This window comes from Gekko japonicus, unplaced genomic scaffold (assembly GCF_001447785.1).
Source record: "Gekko japonicus isolate JY-2015 unplaced genomic scaffold, Gekko_japonicus_V1.1 scaffold1360, whole genome shotgun sequence".
Classification (NCBI taxonomy): domain Eukaryota; kingdom Metazoa; phylum Chordata; class Lepidosauria; order Squamata; family Gekkonidae; genus Gekko; species Gekko japonicus.
This window is the reverse complement of record NW_015165281.1, coordinates 369,225-376,993: the sequence shown is the minus strand read 5'-3', so window position 1 is coordinate 376,993 and position 7,769 is coordinate 369,225.

The window sequence follows — 7,769 nt, the reverse complement described above, 5'->3', positions numbered from 1 at the left end:
GCTTCGTCCCCCCCCCGGGGATTACTGGCACGCGTGGGGGGGGGGGCTTGGATTCGAACCTGTGGCGTGCAATTGACAGTGGAATACATTGCAAAAAAATCCAAACCTCGGGCTCACTTTCTGCTACCTCCCCCCCTTCCTCTTTTTTTTTTTTAATCTATTTTTCCCAGCTCCACCTTTGTTGTTAAGGGCGTCATCTCCCGATATAGCCAATCAACTGCGTCTGGAGTTGTCTGTCAAATTAACGCTGGTTCCAATAGGCAAAAGGAGACTTTTACAGGCATGTAAAATACCATTAGGGGTTACGAGTTTCAAAGGGGGGAGGACTTCCTCTCCTCCCCAGTTAAAACGGGCCATGCAAAGCGGCTAGGCTTGTGTTTATTTCTCTCCCCTGCTCTGCTTTGCAGTAGATTAGAGGAATCCAAAGCAATTTCTCTCCCTTAATAGAGCAGAGATCTAAAATTGAAGCCCCCCCCCCAATCCTTTGGCATACCCTGGTCCAGTCATTATTTGTATCGCCTTAAAAACCCACAAAACTGTCATTATTAAAAGTACATTTGATATTTTTACGGCACTATCCTTAGGCCTTTCCAAGCCTAGTGACTCTTAATAGGCTGTAACCCTCTTTAGGATTGTACTGTTGGTAGCCTTAGAGAGCATGGTTACTCAGAAGTAAGCATTCAGTGGGCGTTTCCCCCGGGTGTATAGGAGTGCACTGTTATTTGGAGGAAGGATACAGTTCTTTATGAGTTATGGTAGCAGGTTCTGCCCTGGGGATTTCTCCACTGGCAGCTCAGAATAGTCTGCTGGCGTTAATGCAGCTGGCCTATAACATTTGGAACAGAGAAACGTTTGAAGATTTTGGCTACGATCCCAAGAACGCTTTCCTGGGAATAGCTAGCCCCAATAAGACTTGCTTCTAAAGTAGACTTGGGACTGGTCCCATATGCATCTTTTAGAATTGTACGGCCTGGCCTTGTGCACTCAGATGGAAGTCCCACTGAGTTCGAGGAGCACACGATTATGGCTTCACGTGAAATCAACACATCCCTGCACCTCTTGTAAACACTTATATATTTCATATGTCCAGGAAATGCTGTAACACAATATTTTGTTTTGCAGCTGCTCCTCTGCAGGGACTTTTTCGTATTAAAACTATTCCTTGCAATGGTTCACACTCCTTCCTGCTGCTTTATAGGATTCCCAAGTCTTTGTGAACATCAGTTCTGTGAGCTATATTGTTAAAATAGTCTTCGTATCAAATGTGTTTTTCCGATTTCTCATTCAGGGCAGCAGTGAGGGTTTTGTCGTCCTCCGGGGATTATTCCAACCTCTGTTTTGGGTTGAGAAACGTTCCATCACGTTTCAGGTTTCAGCCATTCTACAGGGAGCAGTGGAGATTTTATTTGTAGCTTCATTTGCAGATATCCAATGTAATTTGCATAGCAGATGGGCTTGTTTCCCCTTCCCAGATGGGCACTCCTCCCTAGTTGGAGCTGTGTGGATATCTGCTACTGCCATTGCTGGACTGTGGCCTGTTTTATTATCATCAACTTTATATCCCTTTCCCCCGAACTAACGGCATATAAAATACACCAATAAAAACAATGTTGTTGTTCAGTCGCACAATCGAGTCCGACTCTTTGCGACCCCATGGACCACATCACGCCAGGCCCTCCTGTCTTCCGTCGTCCTCCGGAGTTTGCTTAATTTCACGTTCGTTGCATCGGTAAGACTGTCTAACTATCTCATCCTTTGCCGTCCCCTCCTTCTTTTGCCAGCATCAGGGTCTTCTCCAGTGAGTGCTCCCTTCTCATTTGGGGGCCAAAGTATTTGAGCTTCAGCTTCAGGATCTGGCCTTCCAGGGAACAGTCAGGGTTGATTTCTTTCAGGACTGACTGATTTGATCTCCTTGCAGCCCAAGGGACTCTCAAGAGTCTTCTCCAGCATCATAATTCGAAAGCGTCTATTCTTCGGTGCCCGGCCTTCCTTATGGTCCAACTCTAAACAAAGATACAGTAAATGTTAAAAAATATATAAAATGGTTAAAAAAAGTTTTTAAAATCCCCATTAAAACCTATCCACTATCAAGCAGGGTAGGATGTGTGGATGCTGAAGACACGGCTAAAACACACCAGCTGCCTGGTGGATCACAATCACCCAAAGGCCACCCAAAAAAGAGCAGCTTTGCATGCCCTGCGGAACCTAGGGAGGTCCTATGGGACACGCACCTCCTTGGACAGCTGGTTCCACAGGACGGGAGCCGCTAAGAAGGCCTTGCTCTTGTTGACACAAGGCAGGCTGTTCATGCATCACAGACCATCAATAAATTCCAAGATGGAAGATCAGAGAAGATGGGGAGGATCATGCTGGGAGAGGTGGTCCCGAAAGTATGAGGGTCCCAGGCCGTTTAGGGCTTTGAGGACCTTTTCTTGCAGATCTCAACCTGCGTACAGCAGAGATGGTTACGCTTTGTGTTCATTTTCCAAACATCCTGCTGTAAGTTTGAAATAACCCCAAACTTCATAGTTATGGGAGTTATTATTTTTTTTAAGCAGAGATGCAAAGCTTTAATTGAGCCCCGAGGTCATTCCCTTGACATGTTTCCCATGCCGAGGTTTTGCTGTGAACATGTGCAGAATGCCTTTTCCTCACTCCTGAGAGTAACCACACACCCCACTTTGGGGGGACAGATTCAGATCAGGGGTCTAGCTCTGAGGTTGTTGAAAGCTGGGCTGGCATTTGCCATAGCTGAGTGAAAGAGGTGTTTGCATTTCATTACCAGAAGTGTCAAATAGGTGTAGGTCCTGGTTACTTTCTCTCTGCAATGCCCATTCCAGACATTTTCCAAAATTGCTTTGCTGCAATGGACTCTAGGATTCCGGCAGTTGTTAAAGTGTCCTCTGTCGTTTATATTCCTGTATTTCTACTTACATAAACTAAGTAGATATACCACCACCAGACTTCAGGGTCTTTGCTTGTTTAGCCATGCATAGCCACAAATAACACCTACCAAGGGAATCAATCCTAAAAGAAATCAACCCTGACTGTTCCCTGGAAGGCCAGATAATGAAACTGAAGCTCAAATACTTTGGCCACCCAATGAGAAGGGAGCACTCACTGGAGAAGACCCTGATGCTGGGAAAGATTGAAGGTCAAAGAAGACGGGGACGGCAAAGGATGAGATGGTTGGACAGTGTCATCGATGCAACGAACATGAAGTTGAGCAAACTTCAGAGGACGGCGGAAGACAGGAGGGCCTGGCGTGATCTGGTCCATGGGGTCGCGAAGAGTCGGACTCGACTGTGTGACTGAACAACAAAAAAGGGAAGATGATCAACAATTCACAACTATATATCATCAAATCTGCGGAGAGCATTCATGTTAGCTCGTTTTAATGTTCTCCCTTCTGCTGTATTGTACGGGAGGTTTAAGAAAATCCCAAACTGTTCTAGGTTTTGTGCCTGTGGCTTGGGGGAGATTGAAAGTATCGAACAGGTTCTCCTGTATTGTTCCTTTTACTGTGATACTGGTGCTGTTTTTCTAGAACCTCTTTATCAAAGCCAAGTAGGGTAGTCTGATGACGATAAGATTGTTTATTATCTCCCCATAATTCTGAGATCACTGAATCTGTAGCTAAATTCCTCTGCTGTGCCTCTAAGAGGAGAAGATTGTTTTAGTCCCGGGGGTAAAGGATGTATCCTCGTCTCCCTACTGCTGGTGTTTGTTCTGTTCATATGCCAAGAAAGGTTCTGATTGGTTAGTATATATGATCAAAACTGTATATTACATCCATTAACGTACAAAGATGGGTTAGTGGTTATAACCCAATAGAACGTATAAGCACATATCGAACAGATTGCTCATAACAACTAAGCATTATTTACGAAAAGAATGTGTTCAAAACCAACAGTAGGCTCCTCTGTAATTCCGTACATAGATAGTGTCCAGAGACCTCCAAACAGAAAGTAACCACGGCAGAAGACGCCCACTGTGGAAAGAATAACAGCTCTACATCTCTCCCAGGTATAAATCAAGACATTTCAATGGTCTCCAACAGTGGCTGGAAAAAGAACCCGATTACCAAAAAACCATCGGCGCACCTCAATAACTTCAATGTAAAACTAGAGTTCTCTCGTGTTCTCTTTGTAAACAATGCTTAATTTGAGCAATCTGTTGGATATGTGTTTGTATGTTCTGTTGGGTTATGACCACTAGCCCATCTTTGTACTTTAATGAATGTAATATACAGTTTTGATCATACACAGTTGTGAATCGTTGATGGTCTTCCCTTGGTTTGGTGTGGTGGTTAAGTGCGCGGACTCTAATCTGGGAGAACCGAGTTTGATTCCCCACTGCTCCACTTGCAGCTGCTGGATGACCTTGGGTGTTCTTGAAAAAGAACAGTTTCTGTCAGAGGTGTTCTTGAAAAAGAACAGTTTCTGTCAGAGCTCTCTCAACACCTACCTCACAGGGTGTCTGTTGTGGGGAGGGGAAGGGAAAGGAGTTTGTAAGCTGCTCTGAGACTCTGAGTGAAGGGTGGGGTATAAATCCAATCTCCTCCTCTTCCTCCTCATTCTTCGGTGTTATTTGTGGCTATACTTGTACGCTAAGGGTTCCCTATTGTCTTTGGCCTTTAGACATGCAAGCCAAGGGCCTTAGCTGAATTTAGGTTTCTGAGTTATCCATGGCCATCTTTAGTGTGTTTATCCTCGCACATTTCCAATGCCATCTCCTCCCTGTGTATTGCTGTCTTAGTGGCCAGGCAAGGAATATTTTTTCCTTGGTTGCTCCCTAACTATGGGACTTTCTTCCACCACATTCCCCTTCCACCCCCTCAAAAAAAGCTAGAGCGTCTTCTATACTAGTGAAGTATAAAAGGTAAAGGTTTCCCTTGCTCGAAAGCCAGTCAAATCCGACTCTAGGGATGCAATGCTCATCTCCGTTTCCAAGCAGGAGAGCCAGCGCTGTCCAAAGACATTTCCGTGGTCATGTGGCCGGCATGACTAAACACCGAGGCGCACGGAACGCTGTTACCTTCCCACTGAAGTGGTACCTATTTATCTACTTGCAATTTCTTGCTTTCGAACTGCTAGGTTGGCAGGAGCTGGGACCAGAGACGGGAGCTCACTCCGTCATGCAGCACTCGGGTCTCGAACTGCTGAACTACTGACCTTCTGGTCTGCAGGTCAGCGTCTTAACCACTTGAGCCACTGTGACAATTCAAATCATACTCTGTGGCCAGGAATGGGCCAGGTAAGGTCACAGCCACTGACCTAGGGGCTTTAAAAGAAAAGAGGATTGGACACATTACTGGGAGACAGGCTGATCAACAGCTGGTAGCCTAAATGAAACCTTTGTGTTCGGAGGTAGTAGACCTCCAAGTACCACTTGCAGGAAGCATCTACAGGAGGGCTGTTACCTAGGTGTTTGACTTTTGGGCTTCCCAGAAGTTTGAGGTCAACCAGTGTTAGAAAAAAGACACGGGGCAAAACCAGACTTGCAATGGGGTTTCTGTGTCCAGAACGTCTAGTGACTTCTAATTTGCTGGGTCCTGGGGAGGTAGAAGAATTTCATGGGATTTATACCCGCCCTTCACTACCTGGAGGAGTCTCAGGATGGCTTACAATCCCTTTCCCTTCCCCACCCCACAACAGACACCCTGTGAGGTTGATGGGGTTGAGAGAGCTCAGAGAGAACTGCCCTTGAGAGAACAGCTCTGAAATAACTTATGACTGACCCAAGGTCTCACCAGCTGCTGCATGTGGAGGAGTGGGGAATCGAAACTGGTTCTCCCAGATTAGAGCCTGTGCTCCTAACCACTACACCAGACTGGCTCTCTGGGTACGCCTCTTCCCACCACCCCCATTTCAAGCAGTGCAGAAGGAAAATCAAAACCCTTAGGAATTGGGAACTGGGTTTTTTTCAATGTAGATCTGGATGTGGAAATCCTCACATATATATGATTTGGCCCTGACAGCTGAGAAATTAGGTGAATCCTTGGTTTGATTCAGCAGAATTCTTTTGATAAGCAGCGACCTCTTCTAAAAGGGTATTTTTCATTCCTGTTGTGGGCTAGGATCCAAAGAACTATTTTAGGTACACTCAAGGATTTGTGCAGTCTCAGCCTTCTGACGACCCTCCCCCTGATCATTTTGGTGTTGTGGGAAGAAGATTGTAAGACGCTCTGAGACTCCTTTGGGGTAGTGAAGAGCGGGGTATAAATCCAATCTCTTCTTCCTTAGTATGTCACAAAATGGCTTTTGGCCTAACTGTCAGGGATTCTTTAAAAAAATGGTTTCCCAGCAGCATGGGAGTGCTTTTAAGGAAACACAAAGTCCAACGACCCTCCTTGGGCGCACATAACGGACCACACCATTTGACAGATCTTTTCCCTAAGTGTTTTGAGTATGCATTCCTTTCAGGGATATGGCAGGTCAACCTCCCATTTCGCCCCCCCCCCCCGTCAATAAATTTTTTTAATAAATATACCTTCACAACAGTAAATTGAGTTATAACTTCAATTTTATGCAAGAAACATTACCTCTGCTAGTACAGACCTCCGGCGATAGTTCAGTGCTACTGGTTGTGGAGAGTGCCAAAAGGATTCCTCAGGCGAATTCCTGCACAAATTCAAATGAACATTTTAGCACCTTTTTAAAAAAAACATTCCCAGCTGTGTGAAGAGACAGGCCAAAACCTGCAAAGGTATACAAGTACTGACCAAAGCTTGCAGGTGAACATGCTGGGTGATGGTCGCCGTGTCTCTGTGGTCTGTTTTCATACAAATCACTCTGTCGTGTCCAGCGTCCAAATGTGCCTCCACTGGAAAACAAGGATGTTCAGATCAGCTTGGATCAAAGAACCTTTACATGTGAGCACCAGCATGTTGATGTGTTTAACACCATGGTGTTCAATTTAACATTAGCACGGGGGTAGTGGTTGGACTTGGATCTGTGAGGCCCCAGGTTTGAATCCCCACTCTGCTATGGAATCTCGCTGGGTGATCATGGGCCAGTCACTCCTTACTCCAGTTTTGTGTAGTGGTTATGTCTGCAGACTCTAATCTGGGAGAACTGGGTTTGATTCCCCACTCCTCCACTTGCGCCTGCTGGATGACCTTGGACAAGCCATAGTTCTGTCAGAGGTGTCCTTGAAAAAAAGCAGTTTCTGTCAAGAAGAGCTCTCTCAGCCCCACCTCTCACAGGGTGTCTGTTATGAGGAGGGGAAGGGAAAGGAGTTTGTAAGCCGCTCTGAGACTCCCTTGGGTAGTGAAGGGCGGGGTATAAATCCAATCTCCTCCTCCTCTTCTACCTCACAGGGCTGTGTTGGAGATAAAATAGAGGAAGGGAGAATGATGCTATAAGCTGTTTCACGTCATCGGGGAGAAAGAGGAAGAAGAATGTATTGCTGAGTTGCAACCAACCATCTATGGGGAATTGCAGGCAAGAGATGGGGAACCGTGGTTTGCCATTGCTTTCCTCTGTGTAGCAACAGGACATAAATAGAAGTTGCTTCTGTTTCCAACCATTCACAGCCCGGTTATCATGGTAGTACAGTCTCTAATGCAAGAAACAAATGTCTGCTGTTCCTTTACCTGTGGTTATTGTGGAGATAACTTTCTCTCAAGGAACTCCAAAGACCTTCTAAATGGTTTATTGTATTTCAACACTCTACAGGGTCAACTGAGCTTACAACATAACTGAGTCATGAAATACAGGGAAACAAGATGGCATGTGGGGGGGAGGGGCAGAGCTGCAATGTAAGGT